General features: G+C 38.3%; 1 protein-coding gene across 1 annotated transcript in view; it reads left to right on the top strand.

Annotated features, from left to right (window-relative positions):
* The window catches only part of LOC139076425 (uncharacterized), a 536,857-nt gene that overhangs the window by 115,473 nt on the left and 408,054 nt on the right, over positions 1-13,330 (top strand). The window lies entirely within an intron of this gene.

Below are 13,330 nucleotides of genomic sequence, written 5' to 3'. Positions count from 1 at the left end.
ATAAGCACATCATTCTGGATTACATCTCCATTTACCATCATACAATCTACAGTCCTTCTGGTACTCTGTACTTAAGGAGAATACTTTATTCATTTATGTGAGATTTAAAAAGTGTTTAATGTACATTATTGTATGGATGCATTTTGTATTTTTTTTTCTGGTAAGTGCTGGTGGCTAGAGGGCAGAGGTGGGCACCCTGAACCATAACGGGAACTGCTCACCCATAGTAGTCATTTAGTAAACAAAGATGATGGAAGCTGAATTGTGCTGATTACAAAGATGCCGTGGGAAAGAAATTTCTAGAGTGGATTCCTGACCAAGAATATCTATTTTTTGTTTATTTTTTATTTGTTATTTGTTTTAAAATAATTAAAATGGCTATACTTGTCAGCAACAAAGTCCTATTAACCACCGCCTTTTTCATATGAAGGAGAGAAAATGCATTTGCTTTGCCTGTTTAAATCGAGAGCTGTGAGCTTGCCAAAGGACAAGACTGGAATTCCCCTGAAGCAATAAATATTGCTGTGGATTAAAGAAAGAAACATTTCTTTTCTCAAAGTGCGCTCTTTATAAATAGGAAGCAGATGCAGTAGCAGGAGAGTGAGATGTTGCCCTTTCTGAGAGGAGGAGCTCAGTTGGAAGCTGCATGACATCAGAATCTAGAGATTAAGGCAATAAAGGGTCAATGTGGTCAGAGATTGTTTTTTAACAAGAGATATTCACACTAGTCGGTAGGCTCCACTCTGTTTGCATGATAAACATCTAAAAAGAATGTTTGTGTTCCCAATAGAAGTCATATTGTCTTCCTGTGAGTTACAGAAGAGAACTCATTGCCGGTCACCTTTGTTCAGACACTTCAGTTTGTTCCCAGGCTCTGACAAGGAATGCTTTAAAATGGCTGTGAACTGAAAGAACTTTCTGGTAACCAACATGCAAACGAGCACCCCAAACATTCCTCACTGCTGCAGAGTTCAGTGTGGGTTGCTTGGAGTGCTCATTTGCATGTCAATCCCTGTGGTCTTCTGCTCACTGTTATTTTTCTTCATTGCTAGGTTTTAGTTCAAGGAGTCAGTTGGTGACTTTGGAGAACATTGTGATAGCACTGGTGTCTCCTCTCCACCTTTTGGTAACTTGTCTCACTATCTTTTTACTCGATCGTAGGTGTACTTCCTGATAAGCACCATAGCCTTTTAGTAGTCTTGAGAAAATTGTTCTAGTGTTTCCTCCCCTTTATTTTACTGTCCATCAATTTTTCAAAGTGATTGCATAGCTCTGGGTTATTTCAAATAGATGTGAACCATGCTTCTTGTCATATCTCCAGTGATTGAATAGCCCCCAATCAGACGGTTAAAAATGAGGGACTAATTGAAGACTGCTCCTGCTCCTAGTATTATTTGTTATTTATACTCATTATTCTTCTAGAAAAGATTCGAAGGGCTTGTTTCATTCACGTATGGGTAATCTAGTATATCAACTGGCCTTATTTGAAGTGGTCTCTGGCATGTGTTTTCATTGTAACTTTTGCAATTGTTTCGACCAAATGTTTGTTTCACACCCCATGATACTGTGATACGATAAAAGATATATATTTGGTCTTGTCCCTGGTTCCTGGCACAGAGTTCAAAACCCTTGTAATTTCCTGACAGATAAGGCTGAGAGGAGCATCTTATGTTACTCATAATAAGCCCCTTTCAACTATACCTGAGTTTATGCTAGTGAGGTGACTCTGGGAGTGTGGGGGCTGGTTGCCAGAGGAACCAACTATGTAATTAGAGGGTTGGAACTTTTGGCTCCACCCAACAACCTCTTGAAAGGGGAGAGGGGCTGGAGATGGATTAAATCACCAATGGCCAATGATTTGATCAGGTATGCCTATGTAATGAAGGCTCCATAAAATCTCTTAACAACAGGGTTTGTGGAGCCCCAGGTTGGTGAAAGCATCTATGGGACTGCAAGGTGATGCACCCAAACTCCATGGGACACAAGTGCCTGCGCTCAGGATCCTTCTGGACATCACCTCAGGTAGCTCTGTCTAGCTGTTCTTCTTATTCTTTATAATATACCTTATAATAAACAGCTAAACATATGTCAACATTTCCCTGAGTTCTGTGAGCAGTTGTAGCAAAATATAGAACCTGAGGAGCAAGTTGTAGGAATCTCCAATTTATAGCCAGTTGGTCAGTAGTACAGGTGACAGTCTGCCCTTGTGACTGGGTCTGAGTGGAGGGTAATCTTACGGGACTGAGCAGTTTCTCTGTGAGGTCTGCATTAACTCCAGGTAGTTAGTGTCGGAATTGGATTGTAGGACACCCAGTTGGTGTCCAGAGAGTTGGGGAATTGCTTAATGTGAGAGAAAAACCCACACGTTTGGTGTCAGATGTGCTGGGAGTAGAGAAAACAGAAATTTTTCTTTACGCCCTATCAGCTATTGGGGGATGTCATCATCTAACAGAAGTTTACTCATATACTCTATGTATTCCTCCGGCACTCTTTTCTAAAACAAATTGGGGGACAGACTGTTTCTGGAAACTGTGACCTGCTCACTCGACTGGTAATGGCTTATAAAGTATTATAGATCTGGGACTCAGTTCTTCTCTCTTTGAACTGAGAGTGACCTTTCAGGCCATAAAGACTCTTTAGTTGGCAACTTTGGATATTAAATAAAAACATCAATGTATTCATCATAAGAAAAATTAGAACCTTATTATAATTTTTTATACTTAGTAATACTTCAGCATTTTCTTTGGAATATGAGAGTGAGGGTAGAACAGGATGTGAGCATCATGATTTCTTCAGTCTATAGGTCTTGGAAAGTGTTCCATATTTAGGAGGTGGGTTATTTAAGTTGAAAGTGATTTTTTAAATATAAAAATGTTGTATCAAGCAACTTAAAATTGCAGTACATTGCAAATTCAAAAAACTAAATAATCATCCTGAAATAACTCACCCAAAACGTAGCACTAGTGAAATTACAAACACACCAATCAACTTTTAAGTGAACTAGAAATCACTCTAGGCAAATGTGTATCTGACTTTGGTGTGGAAAAGGCTTTTAAAAATATTACTATGAAGAAGATTGATAGGTCTTGCTGCATTGAAGAAAATTCTATACCTCGAAAAACACTATACTCAATATTAGGAGGTAAATATCAAACTGCAGCTGAATTTTCAAAATGTGGGACAAGAAAAAGATTAAGATGTTAAAAATATAGAGTACTGACCAATCAACAAGAAGCTATTTAAATATGGTGAATTGAATACAGACATTTATCTTTGTTTCTTCTCAAAGCCCCATTGAATGCTAATAATGGAACATAAAGGAATGAACCTGCAAGAACAAATAGAACAAGAAAGTGGAAGGATGACGGCTGACTGGAGCTGTCAATGCAGTGTTGGGAGTCAGAAAGCAGATGAACAGGTGGGAACCGACTTTGCAGAACAGAGAAAGCTGATGCCACTTGACTGCAAGAGACAAAGAAAACAAGAAGGAACGATTTGCTCCACTGCAACGCTGGGAGTTGGAAGACGTTGGAGGAATGCCTTCCAAATTATGAAAGAAAATGATCACTAACCCAGGCTTATACCTCTTTCAAATTGTCAGCTAAGTGTTCTGGTACCAATTCTAATGTGTGTATGTGGGCTTCTCCCCACATCAACAGGCAAGTCTTCACAACACCAGCTGGGTGTCCTATAATTTAACTCAAGTCCGACACTATCTACCTGGAGGCAGCATCAGATCCCACAGCTTACGGGCTCTGTTCCACAAGATTGTTTCTCCTCTCTTCAAATGCCAATCACAAGTCTATGTTTTCATCTGTGCTTCTGACTCATTGCCTATAAATCAGAGATTCCTACAACCCCCTCCTCAGGTTTGAGTAATTTGCTAGAGTGGCTAACAGAACTCAGGAAAACTGTTTACTTACCATTTACCAGTTTATTATAAAAGGATATGGTAAAGGATACAGATGAACATTCAGATAGAAGACATGCATAGGGCAAAGTATGTGGGAAGGGACACAGAGCTTCCGTGCCCTCTCTGGGAACACCAAGCTTCCCACTTCTCCACTTTGTCACCAACCTGGAAACTCTCAGAACCCTGCACTTGTGGGATTTTTATGGAGGCTTCATCACGTAGGCGTGATCAATTATTGACTCCATTTTCAGCCCCTCACCACTCTCTACAGAAGCTGGGGGTGGGGCTGAAAATGTCAAGCTTCTAATCATTATTACTTGGGTCTTTCTGGTGACCAGCCCCCATCCAGCAACCATCCAGCAGCCCACCCTGAGTCACCTTGATAGAACAAAAGATGCTCCTAGTGCTCTTATTACTTAGGAATTTACAAGGGTTTTAGGAGGCTTGCATCAGGGATGAGGTCAAAGACCAAATATTAGAACAAGAGATGCTCCTAGTGTCTTATCACCTAGAAAATTACAGGGGTTTTAGGAGCTCTGTGCCAGGAACTGGGGCCAGAGACTGCTATAGATTTTGTATCATCTCACATTAGCCAAGAGTGAGAGTTGAATACAGACATTACCAGATAGGCATTGTCTCAAAAAATGTGTCTCCCATGTACCCCTTCTCAGGAAGATTCTATGGGATGTGCTCCAAGACAATAGGGAATAAAGTAAGAAAAAGGGAAATGAGATCCAATTTAGAAAGAGATGTAAATAATTCCTATAAAGATGGCAGAGGGAAGTCCCACAATGATAGCTCTGCAGCACGTCAAGAGGTGTAGATCAGTGTAGACTGGAGATGGAAGATAGAGAGCTTTGTGAGAGAAGTCTCCAAGAAAAGAATAACATGGAAATTTGGATAGAAAAGTATTTTAAAGAGTTGTTGGAGACTGTGGGCACACTAAGCCAGAGATTTGAAGAAAGTCAAGTAAGAGAATAAATAAAAATTAACTCCATGGAAAAGAAAAGGTATATTTAGGGAAGGACATATAATCATAGGTACTATCTGACTCAATGAGTAGGGCTTCCTGTTCTCTATCATAGGACTCCTATTTGGTTTGAAATGGTGCATTCAATGTGTGAAAGACAAAATGCCCTGGACAATTAGATGATGATTTTATTCAGGCTATTGCCATAGGGATATTATTTATCAATGAAAAACTTCTCAAAGAAAAGGAAAGGTCCCTTGAGTTTTATAGAAGCTTAAACAAAGGAATCATTGGAGAATCTCACAGGCATCATGAGGTAGGATGGAGATGGGTCTTCACTGAGTCACTGAGGAAAGGTGGAGGTGAGTCTTATCTCAGAAAATGGGACAGTAGGGTGATCTTTTGCTGGTTAGCAGTTTCTTGGAATACAAATGTGTGGGGAGATTTCTTAACCTTCTCCATCTTCTCTGCTTTCTGGCAGCACAAGGCTCAGATAAATTTCAACATTGCCTTCCCTTTGGTTCAAGAGGATAAATATCTTCCCTCAGTGAAAAACTTACAGCTGATTATAAACTTTCTGAATGGGGCAAAGCAGGGTCTAGGAAATATTGTCTCTTGAGGATTCTTCTTGGTGTTTTTCCTATAAAACTAGTTGAACCATCTGTTGAGAGGTGGTGGCAAAGGTCAGTGGTTTTAGGGCCCTAAAACCTAAAATCTCCTAGGTCCTAGGAGATTAGGTCCTAAAGAGAGAGATGCCTAAAATGAAGACAATATATTAATATAAAAGATTATATTAAAATAAAGAGCCAAGAGTGAAGCCTGAGAGTAACCAGTCCAGTGAATTTCAAGACCATTGGAGGAAAATCCTTCTATTATACAGCACCACTTGTTGAGTTTCTTGAAGCTCTCTAGCTACAATGCTGTGTTCTTGGTAAATTTGTTTGCAGTCTTGGTTACCTCTCATATAAGAAGCTTGAATGCCTCAAGCCTTTCCAAGGATTTCCTTAGTGGCTCAGACAGGAGCTCGTCCAAAGAGACACCTGGAGCATGCATGGTATGTTGTGATAGTGAATCCTTTGAAGTTAGTAGTATTTTCTTCAGATGCTAGAGGACAAGGGCCAGGTGCAAGGCAACCTGGAGTCTAGGTAGTGGTCTGAGCAGTTAGGTTTTATTTGGTGATGCTGAAATCAGGCAACAGGGAGAAAAATTGGAAAAGTTAGTTTGGAGGGTTGGAGTCAGATACTGAAAAAAACTGAAAGGAAAGAAAGCCTGGTGAGGATTGGCAATTTGAGCAAGTAACATGTTCCAGTAAAATTTGCAGGTAGATCTTAAAACTGATTTTTCCACAGAGAGGAGGAAGTCAATTAAATAAACATTAGACAATACAGTTTGCATATCCGTCAGTTACGTCAAATTTACAAATTGTATAACTAGGTGCAGCAAAGCTCAAAGACAATGAAAAAGTCAAGAATCTTTTCTTGACAGAAAGATGTGCTATAGACAACGCATAGATTCCCAGAAACACAAGATTTCCCCCTCTCACAAAAGTCACTCTTCCACTCCCATACTTTCTGATAATCTCAAAGAGAGATTATTCTTGATCATAAAATAAGGCTGGTCTCCTTAGATTTGGCTTGATTATTTGCAAAGTTGCAAGAAAAATTGTAATTAACTATGGAGGCCTTCTTATGTTTCTTTGCTTGAAGTTTTCACAAGGAATTTCAAATTAGACTTTTAAAAGCCTCTTGAGGGTAGGAAGCCAAGCTAAGAACTTGCTATCAGATTTTACCTATATTATCTATAAATCCTCTCTTCTGGAGGTCCACAAGATATCCTAGGGTTCTTGGGTCTGCCAAGAAGACTTACTTTACTCACCTGTAAGGATGAAATACTGTAAACCAGATATCAGGCCAGTCCCAAGACAGCTTTGCAAGCATTGGCTTCATAAAGTCAACCTTAGTTCCTTAATGTGTCTGGTCAGATTTGATTAATGAGCATCATTCTCAAATATGACATTCTCAAATAACACTTGGTTGTTTAACCGATGTTTCCAATTATGGGAGGACAGATTCTTATTGAAGCGGATATAAAAAAGGACAAATTCTACAGAAATAAGTGTATTGCTATGAAAACAAGAATGCTCAGTAACAGAGTCCAAAGTCTGGAGGTGTTAATCAGGGAGAGTAAAATATCATTGCAAATGTTTCATTTCAGTTTATAAAAGCAGAGTCTACTTAATTACTATGAATTATGGATTGCTCAAGAGGAAAGCAAAAGGCTTCCTTATATATTCAGAAAATAAAAAATTAAAACAGCAACAATATTCCAGACAAAAACTACAATTAACTCTTATCAATTCATTCAGTCTTATGTCATTAGTCCTCAGTCTGCTTGATCTTGGCTTAGAAGTCTTCTGAATCCATCTGCTTCTGGGGTATAGTTCGGGAAATGCTGACTCATCCCATGATATGAGCGATGCCATCAGAAGCCTATTCCCTGAAGTACCCACTATAATCTTTTTCACAGATGATCCTCCTTTGTTGAAGATGAAGCACTCCGGCCTGTAGCTGATTGCAGGTGCTTTCAGGAAAGAATAAGAGTAAAACAGAAAACTATCTGTGGATGACAAGATACTTAAAAATTGCTGTGGTTGATTTATTACTGATAAGTTTCAAAAGTAAAAGGACTAATGACAGTTCATTATAAGAATAATGCAACAGACAAGGAAATTTGGTTGTTTCTGAGGCATGCAAAACGAGATCATAAATTCAATCCAAAAAAAGTTTTAGACAAAATATTTGTAAACACAATGATTAGAACTATTTTCAAAGAATACAGTGAACATTACATCTAATTTATAAAAATGGATTAACATACTCACTTCAGAGAAAAATCTTGTGATACATAATAATTCTGACATAATATACCATGAATATACTAAGAACATAGGAAGAATGCACCAAGAATATATCAAGAATACCAAGTAAGAGATTTAGTAAACCTAGAGCAGGTTGTGAACATCTGTACGTTAATATAACACTGCAGAGAAGTGATGCAAATCTCCAATCGAAAACCACTGGCTTAGAAGATACTAGATTCAAATTAAAGAAGTAAAGTTGTGAACAAATTAACATTTTAAAAATAACTGAAACTATGACTAATAACACTGTTATTGTCTAACAACTGGGAAAACAGCACCAGGACTCTAATAAACGGAAACATATTGTAGATAGCAAAGGCATTGACAAGTCTTCGGGAACTTCCCATATAGCATACAATTGCTGAAATAGTTATATTCATAACCTTTTTACCCATAAAAATTTAACCTAGGGAAGGCTAAGCATCTCTTCAATTTGACAGCTCTTCCCATGCAACTCAGCAATAGTAACATTCAAATAAACCTAATTATTTCTAGTACCCCTCTTTCTGCAAGATGAAGGAACAAATCCTTTGTGATTTTCCAGGGCACTCTAGGAAATTTCAAAGATAGTTTTAAGGTGCAAAGATGTCATTTAGGCTTTGATTTTGGGAAGGCAAAATATCAAAAGTCGAGGAGATTTGAATGCTTGATCAAAGTAGGATCATGTGGTACTTGGCTATCCAGGATCATGGGATACTTAACCACCAAAGAAACAAAAAACGTTTTAAAAGTAAACATAGGAGCTAACGTGATTGGAAAGAATCTTAACTTTTTGCTAAGCGAGAAGGCATTGTTTTCTTAAATAATCATGGAAATAAGTTAAACATAAATCATGAAAATGATTCTGTAAGACACAGAATCTTTGTCATCTAGGCAGATTACACAGAAAGGAAAGAATAAACTTTTGTAACTAACTGCTTGCCAAGACCTGACCAATAATCTAAGAAAAATTTTGTCATTTTGAGAGAGAGAAAACTAAATTGTAGCTTTGCATAACTATAATATTTGATAAGTAAAGCTCTTTTTGATAATCTTTGAAATAAAAGCATCAAGCGATAGCCAGCTCTGACCCAAACAAGATTCCCTTTTCTTGAGTCCTCTACAACTTTCTATATTCTACGTATTCTTTATTGTCTAGGTTTTCAAAGTGGCAAAAATGAACACATTCGTTGAAGTACTCCGCATATACAGCTTCTCTGTACCTTAAAAAATAAGATACAAAAGCACACGAACTTAAAATTATGCCTAGTAATGAATTTTTCAGTATTCCATCTTACTTAGAAATGATTTAGGTACTTAATGAGTAGCCATTAATTTATTCAATTTAGTATCAGTCCAAGATTTTAAATTGTCTAAAAATCTTGGAAACTGCCATCAAACTGACATATTATAAAATATAATTAATGTTGAAATAAAGTTGTTAGAATAACAATTTAATTTGTTTAAGCACCTTTGCATTTTTCCTAATCTGAAATATTTATTAGAAGTAATGTTAGCTTATTCCATCAATAAACTTGTTTAAGTTTAGGAAGAACATACCCAAGTAAAATAAAAAATGTAATCTTGTATGATATTTAATGCCGACAACCTAGAGAAGACATAACTGTTTTTATTAAACTAACAATATTAAATTAATCTCATTTGCAAAGATTTATCTAAATTATATGAACTTGAATTTCTAAAACATCTGAGTTAGCTTCATTAAGAATACCGTTTTTTTAGCACAGTGATATTATTAGAAGTTCTATTTCCTTAATTTCTTGGAATTTTAGGAATGTTCAATCTATGTAAGCACTTATTTATCTCTATAAGCCAATCAGAATAGAGATCTTTTAATTGAAGAGATTTTATAATCAAATTTATTAATATTACACACTCACGTAAGACTTTTCTGAACTATAGACATATAAACATATGGAAAAGACATATATACATATTTATGTTTGAAAAATCGCTTATTATAGCTTGAGTTTTGAAATTTCAGTAAGGGTCAAACATAAATACAGAAATACAAAACTCATAAGGCCAGATATTCACTTCCCAGTGGACATGAAATTCATAATTGATTTGAGCTCAAAACAAACAAATAGACAGACAAATGTCTTGAACCCATTTCTTCTTCTAATTCAGATTAGCAAAGCGAAGCCCATGGACCTACAAAAGCACTGGAGCTAAGAATTGCTTCCATATTTTTAAAACGCTATTTAAAAAAGGTGACTGTGACACAGACTGCCTGTGGCCCATAAACCCTAAAGTATTTACCATGTGGCCCTTTACAGAAAATGTTCACCCGCCCCTGCACCTCACTGAGCGGCCTCCAAATGATCCCAGGAGAATTTGAATTCTTCTCTTACAAATGCACAGAAAGAAGGATGCTCAGTTTTGAATTCTAAAACCGGCTCTGAACCCCACATCAGAAACAGTAGTGTTGAAAATCAAGGCTTTTCATTCTCAAGAGCTTAGTTTGTTTGAGAGTGGAAAAAAAACACCTCTTACAAATGAAGAGAGAAGTTGTTATGATAATTTGTTAGAAAAAGAAGAGATGGAGACTCATTTTGCCTTGCCACAGGGAGATCAGAAGAATGCTGGGTTATGCTAGGGTGGGGTGTGTGGCCTATCGTTAGAGAAGGTCAGTGGCCCTAAAAGGATGAGGACCTGGGTGACCATGTGGAGCACATCTACTCACCTGAAGACAGGCCAGCACCTGCAGGTCACCTGCAGTTGGAATGGCCACTTCACAACATCTGAGCTGAAGGGTCAGGGGAGCTGTCCTTCCCCTTACTTGAGTATGAGGCACTCTCCTTCCACAGTGGGCTATGGTCGCCTGTGGATCATCCAACAGAAAGTTTAGCCCAAGACTTTTGGAACCCCACTGAAACGGCCTCATGTGGACATCTCTCTTTTCTAAAAAAATTTTTATAAATCACAGACATTTATTTCTCACAGTTCTGGAGGCTGGAAGTCTGAGATCAGTATACCAGCATGATCGGGTTCTGATGAGTGCCCTCTTCCAGGCTGCAGACTGCTGTCTTCTGCTGGTATCTTTACCTGATGGGAAGAGGATGAGAGAGCTATTGGGGATATCTTTTATAAGGGTACTAGTCCCTAATTACCTATTATCTAATCACCTCCCAAAGTCCCCACCTCCTAATACCATCACATTGGGGGTTAGGATTTCAACATATAAATTTAGGGGGACACACCCAGTCCACTGCACCCAGTGTTAAGGAGGCAGAGCATGGGACTCTGATGGTTGTGGAATCACCATACCAGCGCTGAACTATTTAACGCTACCATTTTGATTTCTCAGTTACAGAGTCTCAGCCAATATCTTAACTAATATACTGTCTTTATATCATTTGACAGTGTTGGGAGCTAGTTGCTTTTCTGATAAACTGTCTATTGTCTCTTCTTCATGACAAGAACTGTATCTATATCTATCTATCTATGTATCTATCTATCTGTCTATTGTCTAGCCTCTATCTATATCTATCTTTTCGGTTCTCCTTCTGCTTTTCCGATTACTCTCTATGTAGCAGCTTTCCTGGATTCTCTTTATCTTTCTATCTCCTATTGTGCTTATGATCAAGGGTCTGTTCTGCACTTCCTCCATTGATGGATCTGTGACTTTATTCAGTGCAGACGGCTTCCAATTTTATATTTGAGCCTGATCTTTGGCTAGACTCATATTTTCAGATGCCTGCAGCATATTTCCATTTATGTCTCCAGCTATCATTTCCAAATCAGCATGTCCCAAACTGAGCTTGTCATCTTCTTCCCCTCACCCACATGATTCTGTTTCTCAGGCCTGTCTTTTCTTTCCAAGGCGGTATCACTTTTTTCTACTCTGTCAGCCCCCAAATCTTATGATTAACTTGAACTGCTCCCCGACTCCTCATCCCTTCCATCTAACCTGTCTCTAAGCCTTGTCGCTCTGGTTTGTCTCAAATATATTTGTCCTTCCCATTGTTGCTGCCACTATTCAATTTAACCTTTTTAGCTGGGCCCCCAGTGTCGATTCTCATCCTTTACTACCCTGTCTTGAATATGTAACACAGTGAATGATTTCCTAAATCACTACTTTTCCCTCCTTAAGAACTGAGGATAGAGGTGACCAGGCTTTATCACATTAGTCCCAAACCCATCCCCTAACACACAGTAGAAAGAACAGCGGCGTTAGAGTCTGACAGAACAGCCCATGAACTGCTAATATACTGATCACCAGGTGTGTGACCTTGAGCAAATTTCTTTACTGCTAGAAGCTTAAATAGTCACACATATGAAATAGAGATAGTAAGAATTCATATCTGGAGATTGCTGTGAGACTCAGGTAGGGTAAGTGATCCTTATTGTGGTGTCTGGCACATGGAAGGTGTCAGTAAATGAATGCCTCTCTCTTGAATGGCCCAGGAAATGGCGTCTGGGGACTGGTTTTAACCCTAGAAAGGTGATGATGGTGCAGAAAACAAAATACATGTATATAATTGGGTAGGTCAGGGCAATAGTAAAACACTCCCACTACATCTCTGGTAAAATGAGGATAATAACCTCATAGGGTTGTTATAGAGCTTAAATGAGATATCGAATGTAAAAACACTCAGCACAGAGCCTGGCACATAATCAGTGCTCAATAAACGGTAGTTAGTAATGCTATCCAAAAACAACTTTTTAAATTGAATTAGGGCAATAGAAATCAACACTTCAACTTGCACAGAGAGGCCTTCATTGAGTTTCACTCAATCTTCAATCATTCAGCCACCATATATTATGTGCAAAGTTCTAGGCTCAGTGGAGGAAACCATGGTGATATGGACACAGCCCCTTTGCTGAATGGAGTAGGGTCAAGATATGTTTTTAAAAAAGGGTATATAAGACAGTATGAAATAAGTGCAATAAAAGCTATGTAACTACTTCATTGAAGTAATATTAAGAATCACTCTGGTTAATCTCCCTAGCACTTTCTCTCTCTCTCTCTCTCTTTTTTTTTTGCTGAGGAAGATTAGCCCTGAGCTAACATCTGTGCCAATCTTCCTTAATTTAAAAGTGGGACGTCACCACAGCATGGCTGACAAGCGGTGTGGGTCCATGTTCAGGATCCGAACCCACAAACCTGGGCTGCCAAAGTGGAGTGTGCTAAACTTAACCACTAGGCCACAGGGCTGGCCCTGGCGCTTTCCTTTTTATTTAACTAGATTACATTTTCTTTCTAATGTGTTTTTCTTAAAATTCCAAAAATGCATTTTCTTTGCTAATGAGAACTTTAATCTATTTTACATCTTTATTGGCCGTATTGGGTGATCGTTGATGGTCTTTATTAAGCCAGGCTTGTAAGTAAGGACTGTCCATAGACTAGACAGTTCTTCTCAAAGGTGTGTACATTGCACTGCATAGTGGAGCTACAAGAGTTAAACATCAACCTTTTTCCTACTTTGTCACAGCTAATTGTTTCTGAGCCTGAGTTATGAGAAGTCATGCTCTGGGTTCTGGGAGAGTATGGCTGCAAAGCTGATGATCAAAGGAATTTATA

This window comes from Equus przewalskii, chromosome 16 (genome assembly GCF_037783145.1).
Source record: "Equus przewalskii isolate Varuska chromosome 16, EquPr2, whole genome shotgun sequence".
NCBI lineage: Eukaryota > Metazoa > Chordata > Mammalia > Perissodactyla > Equidae > Equus > Equus przewalskii.
The sequence above is the reverse complement of the archived record's forward strand: the minus strand, read 5'-3'. Positions and strand labels throughout refer to the sequence as shown.